Source organism: Chlorocebus sabaeus, chromosome 15 (genome assembly GCF_047675955.1).
Source record: "Chlorocebus sabaeus isolate Y175 chromosome 15, mChlSab1.0.hap1, whole genome shotgun sequence".
Classification (NCBI taxonomy): domain Eukaryota; kingdom Metazoa; phylum Chordata; class Mammalia; order Primates; family Cercopithecidae; genus Chlorocebus; species Chlorocebus sabaeus.
The window spans coordinates 3,116,601-3,138,072 of record NC_132918.1 but is presented as its reverse complement, the minus strand read 5'-3'; the positions used below and the strand labels follow the sequence as shown (position 1 = coordinate 3,138,072).

At 39.7% G+C, this 21,472-nt stretch overlaps 1 long non-coding RNA gene across 2 annotated transcripts; it reads left to right on the top strand.

Moving 5' to 3' along the window:
• Positions 1-14,103: 14,103 nt before the first annotated feature.
• Positions 14,104-20,261, top strand: LOC103221099 (uncharacterized). Of its 2 annotated transcripts, XR_005237294.1 has the most exons (4): positions 14,104-14,207; positions 14,757-14,897; positions 15,616-15,851; positions 19,928-20,261. It is a non-coding gene; the product is annotated as an uncharacterized lncRNA (long non-coding RNA). The 2 variants fall into 2 exon arrangements; XR_005237295.2 differs by lacking the exon at positions 15,616-15,851 and having other exon boundaries at positions 14,757-14,954.
• The last annotated feature ends 1,211 nt before the right edge of the window (positions 20,262-21,472 follow it).

Genomic DNA, 21,472 nt, shown 5'->3' with positions numbered 1-21,472 from the left:
TGAGGAATCTCATACTGTTGGAGCAGCTATCTAATGTCAAGTTTAGAATTCACATTCAGAGGAAACAGCTTTCTGCAGATTTACTTTTCCCATACCAACCACCTGACAAAAGGAGCAATCAGCTCCCAAGGTGGTGCCTCCCCTTCCAAGAGTGGTTCTGACTGTCTGTCCAGAGAAAGGAAATCCTAAGTGTCCGGTGCATCAGCTGGACATTGCTGTGCCAATCAGCCTTTTTACCCTCTTGAATTCTTAGATAGTTACAACAAGCATATAAGTGAATCATTACAATCTCACTCAGAATCTAAAATACTATCCTACGTCAGGCAACTAACAATAAAAGTACAATTAGACTGATGTGACCACACGAACAACAGAAGACACTGGATGCAAAGTTTGGTGGCATAATCACTTGAAACGTACAACAGAGGTAACCCAGTGCATATTTAGGCTCTTGTGAGGTAACAGTGATTAGTGTAATTAGGCTTACGGAATGATTGATCAAAAACCAAGTGTTAAAATGAGTTCTTTTGGGAATCCCTTTAAGAAAGCTCTGAGGGTCCCAGACGGGCATAAAGATCAGGTGGCTGGGCAGTGCTTGGTCAGTGGTGGCCATGGCTGCACAAGAGGAGGCAGAGTTCAGTCTTAGGTGGGTCACGCCTCTGTGGTTCTGCTTGGCTGGTTTTCTGTAGTGCTATACTTGAATATACAGCTACAGCTGTCTTGAGAGCTGTCTCTATCTACTTTTTTTTCTCTGAAAAATGAAGTTACTGAAAACAAAGTGTGTTTCTTGAGTGTGTCTTTATCCTTGACGAGTGTTAAGGATATGGAGTACATACAAAATAACAAACCCAGGTCTGCTATTACTGTCTATTTTAAGCTTCAGCAGGCTTCTTGAACTCCTAGAAAAGAGAAGGAAGAGATAGCGGGGGCATGATACAACCAGGTACAACCTAGGTTCAACTAAAGAAGACACAAGGAGGGTAGGTATGACTTTTAGGGCGAACTTCAGAGAGAAGACAATGGCTGCTCTCTTCTTTGAAGGAAAAACTTATGCAAGACTCCCAACTTGCTCACAATCTGCATAAATGCAGCAAAGAAATTGAGTAAATTACCTTTGTCCTCACTTGAGGGATATCTAATAATAATCCCAAGCTTTATTCTTTGGTGGGGCAATACACACAGCCAACACACACAGGCAAAACTGCCCCAGTTGTTAAAAATGATGAAGCGTTTCTGTATGCCTTGGAAAAGAACTGCTCTTGAAACCACCGGAATGCTATCAGCCATCCCATTTGCCCCAGCTCCTCAAATGGGACTCCCCAGACCTCTGCCCACTCCAGCCAGGGGGAATGGCTGGCCCCGAAGGTCACTGCTGCAGCTCTAGAGTGTTCATGCTGACTGACTGGTGTCTGGACTACACTGATTGTGAAATTATCCTGTCTGTTCTCAGGCAATGGTCAGAAGTGACACTGCTGGCTAAGCCAGAGAGTTATTAAAGTAACCTAGTGCAGGATGACAAGGAAGATGGGTAGAGATGGAAGAAGAGACTAGCCCAAGGTTGCCTGGGGATGGGGAGTGAGAGGCTGTTAGTGCTGAAGCCTTCTGGGCTCACTATATGAAGGATTCTCCTTGGTCCTGAGCGGCATATGGCAATACCCATTTACTGCCTCTAGGAGAAGCTGGGAGGAACACATCACAGCTAAGAAGCAACAGGAACCCCGGAGGGGAAAAGTCTTACATAAATATGCAAGAGGATTAAAAACAGAAAAAGAGAATATTAATCCAAACCACAAGTGTATTTTCAGACTGCCAAGGTCCTGAACTTCTGCGTCTTACGCACCTCGGTGTGAATGGTGCTTTTACCAAAGTAAGAGAGAATTTAACTCAACTGAGGGACTTATAAGGGAGGTTAAGGGAAAAGTTCCAGATGGGGAAGTATAAAAATGCAGAAAGAGCATATAATTCCTTTAAAGAGTAAATGCCACCAAAGGCCCCAATTTAGTACATGCCTGTGTATCCTCAGAACTCACTGCACTTACAAAATATCCCTTTGGGGCATGGCATGAAATTTGACTATGCAATAAGATTTCCCTTCATTTAGCATATGTTTATTGTGCTTGCATATTTGGTCTCAGAGCCAAAAATACACACAGATAGGCCCCAGGGCAAACTTTTAAGCAGATGAAAATTTTTATGACTACTTCTTCCATCTTCTTTTTACCTCCTTTTGCTCTCTGGTGGTCAATCTAACCCCCTCTGAGGGATGAGTGCTTTCTGCTCAAGTGGTAATTCCTTTTGGAGAGGAATTATGAAGGGCACATTCCATTCAGGACTCGGAGTGAATATCTACGAGTAGGCTTATCACGAGAGGTGAGAGAACGCCTTTTGGGGGCCGGTTCACAGTAATTCACTTTTTTCCGGGCTTGGAAGGAAGAGTTCCTCAAACAGTAGACACTTTGCATATCAGGTGCCTGGTTGCAGTTGTCCATGCCACCAGGGAGGTCTCTGTTTCTTAGTCAAGCTCCAGCACAAAGGACGGGATAGAAGTGATTGAGCTGAGGAATGTCTTAGCTTCCCAGCAGGATAGCCACTGAAGCAGCAGGTACCCAGGGAGGGGACCATAGAGGAGTATTGATCACTGACAAAGGAACTGCTGCCCCACGATAGGAGGAAAGAGTAAGTCAGCTTTAAGTCAGTTTCATTATTGATTTTAAATTCTCTAGGCCTGGTACAGTGGCTCACGCCTATAACCCCAGCAATTTGGGAGGCCGAAGTGGATGGATCATTTGAGGTCAGGAGTTCGAGGCCAGCCTGCCCAGCATGGTGAAACCCCGTCTCTACTAAAAATACAACAATTAACCCAGCATGGTGGCGGGCGCCTGTAGTCCCAGCTACTCAGGAGGCTGAGGCAGGAGAATTGCTTGAACCAGGGAGGCAGAGGTTGCAGTGAACCGAGATGGCACCACTGCCCTCCAGCCTAGGAATTAGGGTGAGACTCCATCTAAAACAAAACAAAAAAACAAAAAATTCTGTAGAGACTATGTATGCTTTTATTGACTGCACTGGGGGTAGGCCACTTCTACCACCAGCTCTGCCTACAGCCTGCCCAGCACGCAGCTGCCCCAGAGGGTGTTTCTCAGCCCACACAGTTTTCCCTGGGAACTAAAGTCTGAGAAGTTATCTCAGCACAAACTGACAATGGCAAAGTTAGGAACAAAGGCAGAGGTGAGGCGAGGAACTTGGGTCTGTGTGTACTATGAGAACACCCTTCTGCCAGGCGAAAGAGAAGCAGACTGTGGTTCGTGGCGTGGCAGCCATACTCTCCCAGCACCCTTCTGCTCCGTCTCTGGTGACTGCAGCATCACAGGAGGCTTCGCCTGTGTCCTCCAGTTGCTAGGGTGATTTAAAAATAGCTTCTGCAGCTGGGGAAGGGAGCAGGGAAAGAATGAAGATAAGTGGCCTTTTGCAGGAAAACCAAAGTCAATGAATCCTCAAAGGCAAAGACCCTCCCTTGCAGGAAGGTGTCCTATGTTTACTGTGCTTCTTACCTGAAAGACAATCTTTTTGTCCTGAGTCTGCCTGGACTCTTTCTGGTAAGGACCCAGCTGCCTCTGGAGAAGGCCCCGTTCACTCGGTGGACCAGCAGCCGGGAGGACACCGGCAGTCTCTGCACGGAAACAAACAGTTGGTGTTCAGGTTCAGGTTCAGAATGATTGTTCTGTCAATACCAATATGAGGTTTTGCAAAGCAGGCCTGTCAACAGGAGTTCTATTGGGAGGGGCCATGTGCAAGGGAAGAGTGGCTGGGACCATGCTGGGCACAGGGACAGCAACATCCTCTTCACTTTTTGCATTAAGAATTCCCATCTTTTAGTGTCAGTGTCAATGGGCTGGTGCGCTGTGTCGGGTAATGGCAGCCAGAGTCCCAGCCACGTCACCCTAACTTTAGGCTATTTTCTTGGTTCAGTGTGAGTGTTTCAGGCCAAGTATCCCAGTGAGAGGACCAAATGATTTTTGAAAATTACTTAGTGAGTGTCCCAGGAAGCTACTGTGACTTAAATCTGTGTCCATCTCTCCCCTCTCCACTTCAGAGACTCTGCCTCACCATGACCAGGCTTTCAAAAGCAGTTATTTATGTTTTTTTTTCAGAAAAAGATTCAAGACTCTGGCATTAAATTTTATGAGAAACACCCTGGCTAAGCAGTTTTTGATCCCCTCAAAGGAACCGCCAAAATAAAGTCTGATATTCAAAGTCGTGGGATATTGTAAAGTTATAAAAAAAAAATAATTAAAATGTATAAAAATATTCACAGTAAAGTGGAAAACAGATTACCAAAGAGTATAAATATAATCTTAAGTTTTAAAATTATAAAGTATAGGTATATAAATATTACATCTTGCCCCATGTTTTATGTATATATAATTGTATATGTACCTCAAATATAAATAGGGACCAGGTGTGCTGGCTCATGCCTGAAATCCCAGCACTTTGGGAGGCTGAGGCAAAGGGATCCCCTGAGGTCAGGAGTTTGAGACCAGCCTGGCCAACATGGTAAAACCTTGTCTCTACTAAAAATACAAAAATTAGCCAGGCATGGTAGTGGGCCCCTGTAATCCCCAGCTACTCAGGAGGCTGAGGCAGGAGAGTTGCTTGAACCCAGGAGGTGGAGGTTGCAGTGAGCAGAGATAGCGCCATCACACTCCAGCCTGGATGACAAGAGCGAGATTCCATCTCAAAAAATAAAAATAAATAAATACGATACCAGATTGTTTCTGGATTGTTCAATTATGGTTATTTTTCCTTCTATATGCTTTTATTTATATTTCAGATTTTTCTACATAGAGTATTTCATTACTTTACAACTTCCTAATGGAATTTTAAAAATACATCCACATTACGAAGTTGAAAGTTGTTCTTCTCTTAGGTATGGCCAAAGACAGGCTAGTGGCCTGGTGGCAGAAGTGGCCTTTTCTTGCCTTCAGAAACTCCCAGAGGATGGAAAGCAAAGATAAGTCTCCTTGGAGGTGGAGGGATGGACAAGATGACCTCCCTAGCTCTTAAATCACTGCTGAATGCTAATTTGCTCAAAAATCTTCTGGAGGGAGCTATTCAGACCCTTCATAACCCTCTCTCTGGTCTGGTCTCATTTTGTCACGAATGAAAATGTTATCTTCACATTTAACCCAACCCCCCTTCCCTGCCCCCCACAGGACTGTAAAACATTTCTAGTGGGCTTGGGGGCAAACAAGGTTCTCAGGGCCAGGGCGCCCACCTAGAAACAGCCAACAGCCCAGGCACAAAAGCTGCATTCCAGGAGCCTGAGGCGTGGCCTCACTAGCATGTGGCAAGAAAGACAGTGACTTTAGCCAGTAACTGCCTTACTTGTTTTCCAAATATATATGGTGGCTCTCAGCAGGCTGACAAAAACCTCACCTTGAGCAGGTCCTTAGTTGCCATTTTTACTGCCTCTGGACTTCAGCAGGTCCTTAGTTGCCATTTTTACTGCCTCTGGACTTCAGTTTCCTCTTTTGTAAAATGAGAAAGTTAAACTAAAAGTTAAACTTGAACTCTAAGTTTCCGCCTGGCTCTGGGATTTGACAAGAGTTGTTTGGAGGTAAACAATTGCTCTGCAATTTTATGGATGTGCCAAAACCCAATTTTCCCCCTGAAATCTTTGGAGGGTGTGAACTACAAATCTAGGATCCAGGTGCATGCAGGAAACCCAAGGACTGAGTCCAGCCCACAGAGATGTCTTGTTTGGCTCACAAAGTTAGAAGGGCACAGAATTTGGAAAAAATAGTCACTTATCTATCTTTAAGAACAGGGCGATTTTGGCTGGGCGCAGTCGCTCACACCTGTAATCCCAGCACTTTCGGAGGGCAAGGTGGGAGGATGACTTGAAGCCAGTAGTTCAAGACGAGCCTGGCTAACATGGTGAAACCCCGTTTCTACTAAAAATACAAAAAATTAGCCAGGTGTTGTGGCATGCACCTGTGATCCCAGCTACTCAGGAGGCTGAGGCAGGAGGATCACTTGAACCTGGGAGGCGGAGGTTGCAGTGAGCTGAGATGGCACCACTGCACTCCAGCCTGGGTGACAGAGTGAGACTCTGTCTCAAAAAAAAAGGCGGGGGGGGGACTATTTTGAATAAAAACCTTTATTTCTGGATTTTCTTCGCAAATCGTAACATCTGGAAATATTGGGCCTTCATGGAAATAACCTTCTGGAGCTGAATGGTGGCTGCACCTTTGAAAAGAGACATGGGGTCTCCAGGTGCCCCAGCTGCTTCAGTCTCTGCTGTCTCCTGGCCTCTGAGGCTGAATGGTCGTGGCTGTTCTCAGGTTTCTTATATCCAGTCTCTTCACTCAGTCATGATCCCTCTCTGGTTCTTACAAGCATCTGAGTTTGCAATTTCTGATTTCTTGGGAGCAGAGGTCACCTTTGTATCCTCCACAAAGCTTAGCTCGGTAAGAACGTATAAAGGTACTCAATTTATACTGTTTCTAACCATCCAAAATGAAGGGTTTGGTAGACAAAGTGAATCAATCCTTGTGTTCAGAGTTTTACAGTGTTTTTAGGTGAATCGCTTTCCTTCCCCACGAAGGCAAAGGATTTGCTCCTGAGTAAACCTCTGGCTACCACAGGTCCTGCTCTCAGGCAGCCTTATTTCTGGCCCTGGTGTTTCCTTGGAGTGTGCCTAGGGAGGGTTGGCTTAAGTTTGGCTTCTCACTTAGGAAAGGACTTGGCAGATACCTCCATGGAGACAGAAAAGGGATTCCGGGCTCCCCTCGTGTATCACTTTTGACACTCACTGTAAAACACAAGAGCATATTTTTCATTTGCCAGCCATCCAAAGATGGAATCCTCATCCTGTTTATTGACACCATGGGTTTGGATAAGCTGCCAGTAATATGGAGATGGCAGTTTCTAGAGATATGCTGAGGAATAAGAAGTTGGTTTCTACTTCTCTCCTTATCTCTGCTCTCAGCAGTACCTGTTTTATTGTTGAGACGTCTATGACCTTAATATTTCTATTCCCCTGATGATTTTTTTTGTCAAAGTGAAAACATGCTGTAGAGTAAAACAGGTGGTTCAAATGGTAAGTGAAGAGCAGTCAATTAGCTTAAACAACTTGAGGAAGATCATATACATATTTTATTTTAAAATAAAGTAGCCATATAACTTATTAATTTATTTTTTTGAGGCAGGATCTCACTATGTTGCCCAGGCTTGTCTCAAACTCCTGGCCTCAAATAATCCTCCTCCCACCATAGCCTCTTGAATAGCTGTGGTTATAGGCATGAGCCACCACACACAGCAGCAAAAGCTGTTGTAGTGGGGAGAAAGGTGGCAGGCTGTGAGCAGGAAATTTCCAAGTGACTACAGGAAGTCCATAAATTTTATTGTTGTACATTTATCTGTCCATTTGAAGCTTTGTAAAAATTGTCTTTATCTTAGCTCTCACCATTTTTGTGCCCTCATTTTGAACTCTCTGTCCCTAAGTGATATCAAACAGGTTTAAGCAGCCAAAGTATCTGAGATGCTAGTACTTGGCAGTATCTTAAAGGGAAGGTGGCAGCAAGTTGGAGAGAAGGAGGAGCTCTCCTGAAAACTGTAATCACAATTATGTGAGCACCTATTATGTGCTAGACCCTATTCAAAGGCAGAGGAAACTGACCCACAGGATGGATATGCCATAAAGAATTCCAACACCAGCCCTGCAAGGTAAGTTAATAGTTACACTAACTGCTGTAACAAATCCAAAGTCTCAGTGACTTCACAACATTTAATTCTTGTTCATGTCACAGTCCATTGAGTCAAGCAGCTCTCCTGAGCAGCTGTGTTCCAGGCAGTAACCCAGGGATCCAGGCTCCTTCTATCACATGGCTCTGCCATCTCAGAAGCTTTCATTTCCAGCCATGGCCTTAGGGAGAGAAAGAACATGACTGGTTAAACTGAGGTTTTACGACCAAGTCTGAAACTGGTATTTGTCACATCACTTGATTATATTAGCCGTAATTAATCATATGGCCCCAAACTAACTGTAAGAGAGACTGGGAAATGTGGCTTTTTTTGATGCCAGGAAGAGATTAGTGAGCCTCTGGCCAGTATCTGCTGGTAATGCTGTAGTCACGACTTTATTGATAAAGAAATGAAGGCTCAGAGGATGGCAACTTAACTAAGGGTCAAGCAGCTGAAGTGGCAGCATTGGGATTTAACTTAGGTATGCTTGGCCCTAAAGCCCATGTTCTTTCCATTACATATCTACCTCTGCAATCAGCTCATAGGCATCCCCCATAAGCCATACAAAAGGGAAGAACATGTCAGCCTAAGCTCACTGACGAAGCTTTGTCTGCATACTTCTTCTGGTTTATAACTGACTGACTGTAGTTCAGATTTGACCATTTAAGCAAGCCCCATTGAGGCCAGGACACTGCCAAAGAACCAGGCTCCCCCTCCTCCTGTGGGGGTTCTCTCATTTATGCAGGTTTTCTTTAATGTCTCCCAATAGTGTTTTGTGGTTTTCTGGGTATGGATACTGCACATCTTTTGTCAGATTTATTCCTAAGTGCTTCACATATTTTGAACCCTTGTAAATAGTATTTTTAAATTTTAATTTCTATAACATAGAAATAAAGTGGATTTGCATATGTTAATTTTGTATTGTGCAACACTGTTAAACTCATGTATTAGTTATAGCAGCTTTTTGTAGATTCCATTCTTTCTACATGAATGATCATGTCACCTGCAAATAAGAACAGTTTTATTTCTCCTTTTCCAATATGGATACCTTATTTCTCTGTCTTGCCTGATTGCCCCAGATAAAACCTCCCATATGCTATTGAATACAGATGGGGAGAGCCAACATCCTTGTTTTGTCCCTGGTACTAGGGGAAAAGCATTTAATACGATGTTAGCTTTAGGTATTTTGTACTCAGCCTCTATCAGGTGGAGGAAGTTCCTTTCTATTCCTAGTTTTCTAAGAACTTTTTTTTTTTAATCAGGAAGGTGCTTAGATTTTGTCAAATGGCTTTTCTGCATCCATTGAGATGATCATATATTGCTGTTGCTGTTAATCTGTTAATATGGCAAATTACATTGTTGATTTTGGAGTGTTCAGCCAACTCAGTACTGTTTAACTTGTGTAAATCCCATTTGGTCATAATGTATTGTCCTTTCTATATATTGTTGATTGTTTGATAAAATTTTGTTTCAAATTTTGCATCAATTTTCATGAAGGATATTGGTCTATCGTTTTCTTACAGTGTCTTTGTTTAGTTTTGGTTTCAGGGTGATGCTGACCTTAATGAGAATGAGTGGGGGACTGTTTTCCTTTCCTCAATATTGTAGAAGAATTAATGTAGAATTGGCATTATTTCTATATTAAATGTTTAATAGAGTCCTATCTTGAGTGATCTTCTGTATATTCTGTGGGGTCTGAAGCTTGGGGCAATACACGTCTGCTGGGGCTTTGCCTGTCTTTCTCTTTGAAGGCAGAATGCTGTTTCCATCCTTCAGCCTTGGAAGGAAAAAGGAAATGTGGAGAAGGTGAAAGAAGAGGGACAGGAGTGGAGGCATGATATCTCAATGCATACTTTAAAAAAAAAGTGAAATTCATGTAGCATACAATTAACCATTTTAAAGCGTTTAATTCAGTGGCATTTATTACATTCACAATGTTATACAAGCATTACCACTATCTAGTTGTAAACATTTTCATTATCCCAGAAGAAAATCTCATACTCACTACGCAGTCATTCCCTATTCTCTCTTCCCCCTAGCTCCTGGCAACTCCTAATCTGCTTTCTGTCTCTATGGCTTTGGGAATCATACAATATGTGACCTTTTCTGTCTGGCTTTTTTCACTTAGCATAATATTTTAAAATTTCACATATAATGTAGCATGTATCAGTACTTCATTCTTTTCTATGGCTGAGTAATATTACATGGTACTTAGATACCATGTTTTGCTTATCCATTCATCACTTGATGAACATTTGCATTGTATCCACCTTTCGGCTATTAAGAAGGGTACTGCTATGAACACTCATGTCTAAGTATGTGTTTCAGCACCTGCTTGCAGCTCTTTGGGGTACATAACTAGCAGTGGAATTTCTGGATTGCATGGCAATTCTGTTTAACTTTTTGAGGAATCACCAAACTGTCTTCCACAGTGGATACACCATTTGATATTCCCATCAGTAATGTGTGAGGGTTCCAATTTCTCCATATTCTTGCCAAGACTTTTTTTTTAAATTAAAATTTTTTATTGTGACTATCCTAGTGGGTGTTAGGTGGTATCTCATTGTGGTTTTGAATTGCATTTCCCTACAGATTAATGATGTTGACCATCTTTTCATGTGCATGTTGCCCATTGGTATATCTTCTTGGAAGAAATGTCAATTTAAGTCATTTCCCCATTTTCAAAACTGGGTTTTAAAATATTTTTGTTGTTGAGTTTTATGCATTCTTTGTATATTCTAGATATTAAGCCCTTATCAGATATGTAATTTGCAAGTATTTTCTCCCATTCTATAGGTTGACTTTTCACTTTCATTTTTAACTTTCAGCATGCCTTAATTTTTTTAATCAACAGATTTTTAAAAAGTTATATATTTAGGGTGTACAACATATTTTTGACATATATACACATTGTGAAATGGTTAAATCCAGCTGTTTAACATATGCATTACCTTCCATACTTACCATTTTTTTGTGGAGAAAAAATTTAAAATGTACTCTTTCAGCAATTTTCAGATATATAATATATTGTTATTAATTGTAGTTAATAACAAATTAACTGTGGAACAAATCTCTTGAATTTATTCCTCCTGTTTAACTGAAATTTTCTTCTTTCACCAATATCTTTTCACTTTCTCAATAATGTTTTGTGATACATAAAAGTTTAAATTTTTTTTTTTTTTTTGGAGATGGATTCTCACGCTGTAGCCCAGGCTGGAGTGCAGTGGTGTGATCTCGGCTCACTAGAACCTCCGCCTCCTGGGTTCTGGTAATTCTCTCACTTCAGCCTCCTGAGTAGCTGGGATTACAGGCACGTGCCACCACACCCAGCCAGTTTTTGTATTTTTAGTAGAGACGGAGTTTCACCACGTTGGCTAGGCTGGTCTTGAACTCCTGGCTTCAAGTGATCCTCCTGCCTTGGCCTCCCAAAGTTCAATTTATCTGTGCTTTTTATTGTTGTTGCTCTTCCTTTGGATGGTGTATGTAAGAATCCATTGCCAAATCTAAGGTGATAAGATTTGCCCATGTTTTCTTATAAGAGCTTTATAGTTTGAGCTCTTACATTTAGTTTGTTAGTCCATTTGGAGTTAAGTTTTGTATATGGTGTGAGGTGGGGGTGTCCAATGTTATTCCTTTGCATGTGGATACCCAGTTGTCTCAGCACTTGATGCATATTTTTATATCATTCTGCTTTTTGTTTAAGCTATAGGAATATATTAACTATCAAAATTTAAAAGTATATTTTTTAATGGGAAAGAAATAATTCTTGTAAAAAGAGGAGCAAAATGATAGTGTGGCTAAGATAATGAATTGTAGAGCAGGACTGCCTGGATTGGAAGCCTGGCTTCTCCACATACAAGCTGATTGATCTTGGGTGTGTTATTTAATCTTTCTGTGCCTCAGTTTCCTCACATATGAAATTAAATAACAGTAGTACATGCTTCACAAAGTTGTTATGGGAATTAAGTGAATTAACACATTTAAAGTATATAGTTGTTAGTAAGCCCTATATAAGTATTTTTTAAATAATTGAATAAATAAATTTTGAAACTTCTAATGCTCCAACCATTGTGTCCATTGCTTAGGCACCAACTTTTCTGGAGAAGCAGGGCCTGAGTGTAAGGAACCAGAAAAAAAAAATACTAAAAGTTTTCAGCAGCATGCTGGGATGAAAGTCCCAGTCTTCTATCCCGATTCCCTAACACAGAGATGCCACTGGTCCTTGCAATAAGGGTTTCCACCCTGGGCCTGTGCTTTAGTGGGCCCCACGTAAACACAAACACACAACAAAACATATTTATAAAGAAACACATGGCTGCCTCTGTTACTGGTGCAGTATAACCCATAACCCTAACATCCACCCAACAACTCATGTAGGGAAGTGTGTCTTCACAACTCTTGCCCTGTGTTGTTGAAACAAAAGGACACCGTGTTCAGATGATGGGAAGGTATGTGGGTTGTGCTACTGCTGTCATTGAGTCTTATCTTATGATAGACTCACTGCTTTGATATGTGGAGAACATTTTTAATGACAGAAGTGCCCATATAAGAGAAAAGACACGTTGATTAACTTGTGAAATTCCTCCGTTTGAGCATTTTGTATAATGAAGTATCAATTTCCAGTAGTGCTAAGTATCCATTTTCTTTCTTCTTTTTGTGTGCCAATTCACGGTTTCAAAGATTCTCACAAATTAGTGCACTATTCAAAACAATTGCACAAGATGCCTGGGGAACATTTTGCAATATTAAACATTTCACATCACTATTAAATGTGTGTGTGTATATATGTCTACCTATAATACATGGAAGTTTGATAATGGTTCTTTACATTGTCAAGTAGATGGACATTGAACATTAAAATTGTGAATAGTTTTAATTATATAAAAATCTGATAATATTTAGTTAAAATTTAAAAATTAAAAGATTTTTCAGCTTTATTTAAATATTTTATTAAAACACTGATATTCATTCACTATCATTTAGATTGTATCTTTAAATTTAAATAACCAATTTGAATATTTTTTAAAAACTTATGGAAAAATATACAAAAATAATTTTAGTTTTTTATCTTTTATATTTACTGCAATTATATTTTTATTAAGTATACTCAATTTGGGATAATTTCAATGCAATTATATTTTAATTTTTAATCCTTTAGATCAGTGCAATTTAATACAGTTATATGTTGCTTTACAACAGATATGTCCTAAGAAATGCATTGTTAGGCAATTTCCTCACTGCACAAACATCATGGAGTGTACTTACGTAAACCTTGAGTGTAGCCTACTACACACCTGGGCAATATGGTATAGCGTATTGCTCCTAGGCTGCCAACCTGCACAGCATGTTACTGTACTGAACAATGTAGGCAATGTAACACAATGATATTTGTGTATCTAAACTTACCTAAATGCAGAAATGCTACAGTAAATATACAATATAAAAGATTTTTTTAAAGTACACCCGTATAAGGCATTTACCATGAATTGAGCTTGCAGGCTTGGAAATATCTCTGGGTGAGTCAGTGCGTGAGTGGTGAGTGAGTGTGAAGGTCTAGGATGTTACTGTATTCTACTTTACACTTTATAAATACTGTCCATTAGATGACACTAAATTTATTTTAAAATACTTTTATTTCTTCAGTAACAAATTAACCTTAACTTACTTTCTTTTACTTTATAAACTTTTAAATTTTTAAAAAACTTTTTGACTCTTTAGTAATGACACTTGGCTTAAAACATAAACATTGTATAGTGGTACAAAAATATTTTATTTCTTTATATACTATTTTATAAGCTTTTTCTATTTTTGAAATTTTAAATTTTTCTTCCTAGACTTTTTTGTTAAAAACGAAGACACAAATACACACATTAGCCTAAGCCTACACAGGGTCAGAATAATCAGTATCACTGTCTTCTGCCTTCCCTCCTGTCCCACCGGAAGGTTTTCAAAGGCAATAACAAGCATGGAACTGTCATCTCCTCTGACAACAATGCCTTCTTCTCGAATCCTTCCTGGAGGACCTGCCTGAGGATGTCTTCCAGATAACTTTTTTTTTCATAAGTAGAGAGAGTACACTAAAACAATAGTAAAAAGGAGAGTAGATACATAAACCAGTACCATAGTCATTTATTATCAAGTGTTATGTACTATACATAACTGGATGTGCTATACTTTTATTATACAACTGGCAGCGCAATTTGTTTACACCAGCATAACCACATACATGTAAGTCATGCATTGCACTATGATGTTACCATTGCTGCACTATCACTAGGTAATAGGAATTTTTCAGCTCCGTTAGAATCCGATGGGACCACCATTGTCTCTGTAGTCTGTCATTGACTGAAACATCATTATTTGGTGCATGACTGTAGAAATTTAAGCAATGATGAAAACGCTCTACATCTACACTGTCCAATACGGTAACCACTAGCCACTTGTGACTACTGAGTATCTGAAAGGTGACTGGTACAACTGGGGAACTAATTTTAAATTTTCTATAATTTAAATTAAAACAGCCACATTTATTTCATGGCTATTATATCATATCTTATATCATATCACATTTATATATCATATCATATATAGTATGATTATTTCATATTATATATGTATATCATATTGTAAATGCAGCTTGAGACCATTACCTTCCCTAGAACACAAATTCATGAAAATTACGAGTATCATAACGTAGTTACTGATTTTGCCAGAATAAAGGAAAAAATAAATTTTATAAAAAAGCATATAATTTATGAATTATTAATATCTTAATTGATTATTCATCCAAACACCACAGGTCCATCAACGGAACTCCCAGCACATGGGATAATAATTATGTTCAGTCATCTTTGATGTTTTGCCAGCTTTCAGTCAATTAGAAACTTTGAACTTTATACGTATTTTTCTATCTAATCATTATGAAGATATATTTGTCAAGGAAAGAGGATAGAAAACATGCTGTTCAACTCTTTGTGATTTAAAACTGTTAAATGTAGGCGTATGATACGCAGGTTCTGCTTGAATTCTTGCCCTGGCTCTTGGCGAAGGGTCGCCCTGCCTGGATCTGAGTCATCCACCTATAAGAGGGACACCACCACACATTGGTCACTGCTCTCAAGCCCCTGGAATACCACCCCGTTTGGCTTCTCCTGGTAACAGTGGCTCCTTTGCTTGCCCATCTCCAACTCGTCCCAAGAGCACTGTTGACTGTGAGCTGTACCTTTGAATCTGCAGGGGCCCTTCCCATCTGCCTAAAATTTGCTATCAGTGAAACAGAAAAGCCCTTGGGGCACTGTCAGGGAGCATTCTGGTCCGTAAAATGCCTACCAGCCACCACGCCGTTCTCATTCTTGCCATTAGCAACCTTCTCATTCTCTACATCATCAGAAAGTCCTATGTGCACTCATTCTAGAGGGCCGATAATTCTCATGGATCACCAGTGTGGACTCAAATTATTTGTATTATAATCTCACAGTACAAGTAAAAAAGTATATGCCTATGGTTTTTGTTCAGTTATAAAGTTCAAATAAACTTTCTAGATTAAATACAAACAAACTACAACACTGATCAAAATAAAAGCGGCAACATTAACTTAATGTGGCAATGTCTTGTGGAAAGCAAATTGCCAGTGTTGAAACAGTAGAAAGTTCTTAATGTTAGTTTTTTACTGATTGTATTTCCACATTTTAAATTCAGTAACACTTATACAGAGAATGCTGTATGTAAAATTATATATATATATATAAAATCATAGTCCACTGCAGCCTTGAACTCCTGAGCTCGAGTGATCCTCCTGCCTCAGCCTCCGGAGTAACTGGGACAACACGCACATACCACCATGCTCAGCTAATTTTTAAAACTTTTTTGTAGAGATGGGCTCTCACTATAACCCTGGTCTGGAACTCCTGGGCTCAAGCCATCCTCCCACTTTGGCCTCCCAAAATGCTGGGATTATAGGCGTGAACCACCACATCTAGCCTAAAATTATATTGTCAAAAGACTTTGTTTCTCAGTTTGGGATAACCAGAACTCATAGTTCTGATCTCAACTACCAGTTTTAATGAGGTGCTTCTTTCTAACTCCATCAGCTGTTTTGCTATCTGCAGGTAAGGACTCTTACAACATTATCTAAATTGGGCATCTAATTACCTAATTTATCTAAATTGTTTAAAATATCTAAAATGGGCACATAAAATGGGCATCTAATTCCATTAGATTTCTGTCTTAGAAGTGGAAAAGTTTTTAATTGAATATTTTCAAATATCCCTACTGCTAATAAGTTGGGAGCCATGAAATAAGCTCCTCTTCCATGAATGTGGTCTGGTTTGCCACAGCCCAGTTTCTTATCAGTTCAGTCTCTTTGTATTTCCATGCACTTTCCTATTTGCACCGCTTCCAAATGTGATGCCCACAGAGCCAGACACCATGTCATGTGGGCCTTTAGGCATGTGGCACTGTTCAAACTGGGAGGTGGCCTACATTGCGTTTGTACACATATATTTTAGTTTATTATAAAGATGATTACACAAAATTTATAAATTCTCAGGAAACCTCAAAGTGTCCTTACATAAATGATTATCAAAGTGTGGTCTGTGGATCCCTTGGGGTTCCTGAGTCCTGTTACTAGGGTCTACGTGGTTTGCAGTAAAACCAAGATGTTATTTGCCTTTTGCATTCTGTTGACATTTGCACTGAGGGTGCAAATGCAATACTGGGTGTTTTAGTTTGTTCAGGTTGCTATAGCAAAATACCGTAGATTGAGTATTTTATAAACAACAAAAATTTATGGCTCATAGATCTGCTTGCAGTTAATCTGAAGTACAAGATGAAGGCTCTGGCAGAGTTGATGTCTGCTGAGGGCGCATTCCCCAAGGACAGAAACTTTGACCTGTACCCTCCCATGGCCCCCATGGCAGAAGGAGCAAAGCAGCTCTCTTCAACCTTTTTTATAAGGGTGAGAATTCTATTCATGTAAGTGGGCAGTTCTTATGGCTTACTGATTTCCTGAAGTCCCCAACTCTTAATTCTATCACATGGGGTATTAGGTTTCAACATATGAATTTTTGGGGGACACCAATGTTCAGACCATAGCAATGGGTGAAACTGCTGGAATCTGAACAGACACCAAACTGTTACAGAAGGCATTATGTTCTTCATCATCAGCATTTTCTGCAAAGAAAAAAAAAAAAGCCATCTCAGCACTTTGGGAGGCTGAGGCGGAAGGATCATGAGGTCAGGAGTTCAAGACCTTCAAGACCAGCCTGACCAACATGGTGAAACCCTGCCTCCATTAAAAATACAAAAATTAGCTGGGCGTAGTGGCACCCGCCTGTAATCCCAGCTACTAGGGAGGCTGAGGCAGGAGAATCGCTTGAACCTAGGAGGTGGAGGTTACAGTGAGCCGAGATCACCCCACTGCACTCCAGCCTGGGCGACAGGTCAAGACTCCGTCTCAAAAAAAAGGAAAACTGAAAAGCCAATTTCATTTAATGTCCATGATGAAGCAGTAAAAATATACAACTTTATAATATTCTGAGCGACAAAATGGGAATTACATGCACACCACTTCTGCTGCATACTAAAGTTCAGATACTGTCTTGAGGACAATCACTTGTGAAATTGAGTTATGGAGCTAAACCAGCCGCTTTTTTTCATTGAATACCATATTTACTCTTAAGAACGACTAGCACACACAATGGTTGCTCAGACTTAGGTGTTTGGCACACAGCTTTCCCAGAGATGCGTTAAGTGAGCCCAATAGTTTAGGGAAAACAACTCGCAATATTTTTAGCAAATGATAAAATGCAAGTTTTCAAGTAAAAAATAGAAAACTTATACCCATAAGTTTAATAGTTTCTAAATATTTAAAAACGTTTCTGATAAGATGGTAGGGATATTAATGAATTTATCTTTTCATACACTATAAGGAAATGTGTCACTAATTGGAAGATTTATGTCACTCAGTAAACCGATATTTTCCTATTGACCAATGCATATTGTTACAAAATCATGCATAGTCAAAGATCTATTCAAAGTGCAGGATAGACAAATGGATTTTAATGTAACAGAGTATGAAAAGTTTATTGGCATGGTTTCAGACTGTAATGTAATTAACTTTTAAGAAACTATCATTTGTCAAATTTTGAAGAAGTGTTAAGAAATATCCACAATTATCTGAAAAGGCTTTTAAAACACTCATATTTTTACCCTATTACATATCTATGTGAGGCCAGATATTCCTCGTATATTTCAACTAAACAACATATTTCACAGATTGAATGCAGAAGCAAATATGAGAATCCAGGTGTCTTTGATTCAAGCCACCCATGTAACTAAAGAGCTTCTGCACAGCAAAAGAAACTACCATCAGAGTGAACAGGCAACCTACAGAATGGGAGAAAATTTTTGCAATCTACTCATCTGACCAAGGGCTAATATCCAGAACCTACAAAGAACTCAAACAAATTTACAAGAAAAAAACAAACAACCCCATCAAAAAGTGGGCAAAGGATATAAACAGACATTTCTCAAAAGAAGACATTCATACAGCCAACAGACACATGAAAAAATGTTCATCATCACTGGCCATCAGAGAAATGCAAATCAAAACCACAATGAGATACCATCTCACACCAGTTAGAATGGCAATCATTAAAAAGTCAGGAAACAACAGGTGCTGGAGAGGATGTGGAGAAATAGGAACGCTTTTACACTGTTGGTGGGATTGTAAACTAGTTCAACCATTATGGAAAACAGTATGGCGATTCCTCAAGGATCTAGAACTAGATGTACCATATGACCCAGCCATCCCATTACTGGGTATATACCCAAAGGATTATAAATCATGCTGCTATAAAGACACACACACATGTATGCTTATTGCGGCACTATTCACAATAGCAAAGACTTGGAATCAACCCAAATGCCCATCAGTGACAGACTGGATTAAGAAAATGTGGCACATATACACCATGGAATACTATGCAGCCATAAAAAAGGATGAGTTTGTGTCCTTTGTAGGGACATGGATGCAGCTGGGAACCATCATTCTCAGCAAACTATCACAAGAACAGAAAACCGAACACTGCATGTTCTCACTCATAGGTGGGAACTGAACAATGAGATCACCTGGACTCGGGAAGGGGAACATCACACACCGGGACTTATCATGGGGAGGGGGGAGGGGGGAGGGATTGCATTGGGAGTTATACCTGATGTAAATGACGAGTTAATGGGTGCTGACGAGTTGATGGGTGCAGCACACCAACATGGCACAAGTATACATATGTAACAAACCTGCACGTTATGCACATGTACCCTAGAACTTAAAGTATAATAATAATAATTAAAAAAAAATACCCATCATGCTTCCAAAGTATTTTAGGAGAAAACTGGATATATATTCATTAAGTTAATTGCATTTCTAGAGGAATAATTTTTCTGTCTTAGTCCATATTAACATTTGTGAGGAAAAAGGATGAGAGTTTTTGAAATGAAATCTATCTTCTAACCAAATTAATTTTAGTTTTCTTATTTTAAATGCATCTAAGCAATAAAAATATGAAAGCAATTATTGAAACATAAAAAAAAAAAGAATATAAAACACTGTCGTTCTTACCAAGTTTTTGATTTAGTAAAAATGCAGGGGTTTTCTGGTAAAATATGTTATTTATTGTAACATATAATGGGCTTTTATTATTATTAAATTATTCATCCATTATTTGATAACCTCAGCAGATATCAAATATTATATATTTAATAAATCAAATAAATAAATTACTAAATATTAATTAATTTAATTAATAAATATTTTAATTTCCCTTAGCTTTAATTGCTAATATGGGAATATCAATAGATACAACTTAAGTGGAAGCTGAATTCCTAGACACACCAGGAGTCTACAGTCAATGTCATGGCCCTAATTGGCATAAACAAAGATTGTGCAAACTAGAGTGATATCTGGGAAGGCCTGGATGAGCCTATGTTTAGAAGATCCCCAACACAGCTGGAGTTACTTCAGATAACTCCTCGCCATAATATTATTATCATTTGATAGCTGCAGAAGATATCAGATTAATTTATTAAATACATGATATTATTATTTGATATCTGCTGAGGGTCCTTTCCTCAAGGACAATTATCATTTACTAAATGAATTAATAAATATTTTAATTTTTTCTAGATACCACCCACATAAACAAAAACTTTTTGGGAGTCCTCCAGAATTTTTAAGAGTTATCTAAACTATTGCCTTTACCAACTGGGAACTCCGATTTGAGAAGTGTTACCCTACGTTAAGCCAACAGCAGCCTGGCTCCTTCGTGCTGTGCAGTGTGGGACAGAGCTGGGTCCTTGTTGTCATCAGCCAGACAAGCACATATTAAAGCCCTCCTGAGCCATCGGCATTAGAGCTTTAAAATCAGCTCCATCCTACCATGCTGTCAGTCAATCAGGTGATCTTAATGACCAGATCTACATATCCTCCCTCCATGCCCCCACCCCCACCACCCGCCAACAAATCTGGTTGTCTATCTCTGTCAACAGTCCTGCAATGAATTCTGAATGTAGTTTTTCTCTTCCCTGGCCCGGCGTTTACATAGTACTCTGGATGAATCTACACTTACATCCAATGGAAATGAGAGGGATGGTGCGGAGTTATCTGAAGTAACTCCAGCTATGTTGTGGATCTTCTAATCATGGGCTCATCTAAGCCTTCCCAGGTATCACTCCAGTTTTTACAATCTTTGTTTATGACAATTAGGGCTATAACATTGGCTGTAGACATTTGTTGTGTCTAGGAACTCAGCTTCCACTTAAGTTCTGAAGTTAATCAGTTTGTGATCTTGTTCTACAACTCTCTGTAAGAAGAAAAATCACCGGGAAATAGTACATTCCGAAAGTTGTCAAAGTTTCCTTATCCAGCTGGAGCAGTGTAGTCTCAGACCAGAGTCAATTCCTTGCCCAACAGAAGTTACTTTGAGCCATGAGAAGCAGCCTACTTACCCTTACCTGGACACTTCTCCATAACCTGTGAAATGGCCTCTGTCACTGCCTCAAAGCCTCATTCTTGGTGGGCAACTCACCTGGATCCTGAGACCAAAATATGAGAGCTTAATGAACTGCTCCTCTGCGGTAAACCTACTATCCTTTCACAGTAAGATGTGGATATTCTCACCTTGCTCTACCCAGTGACATGTTAATCTAGTTCTTCCTTCCCCTGAGAGCCTCTTGCAACTTCACTGTTAATAGGAATCACTCTTTCATGCTTGCAAAGAACCCCTTTGGTGTAAGGAGTTTATACAAAGATTTACAGGATTGGTAGGGTAACAAGAAAAGCCATCTCCCTAGCTGCCTGCTTAATCTGGATCCAACTGCTGCTATGACAAAAAAGTACAACAAATTTAATAGGAAACCAGAACAAAACCCTAAGAACGAACGCTCAGGGTTGTTTAGGTTACAACCTTAGCTTGAGAGATCTGTCCCTGGCATTTATACTTCCTAAAATAGAGAATTTGACTGAGTCAAGTGGCCACCATCCAAATGAAGTGCTTCAACTGGGAAAAGATTCATGCCAACCTGCTAGGGCATGGTGTTTAGCCTTTCTTATATTTAGTCGATTCATGGGCTCATCATTTTGGGTGAGGTCATCAGGATGGTGCCACTCAGTTCACTTGGCAAGAGTCACAGCAGCTGATGTAGGAAGAAGCCTGTCGGAGTTTATTTTGCT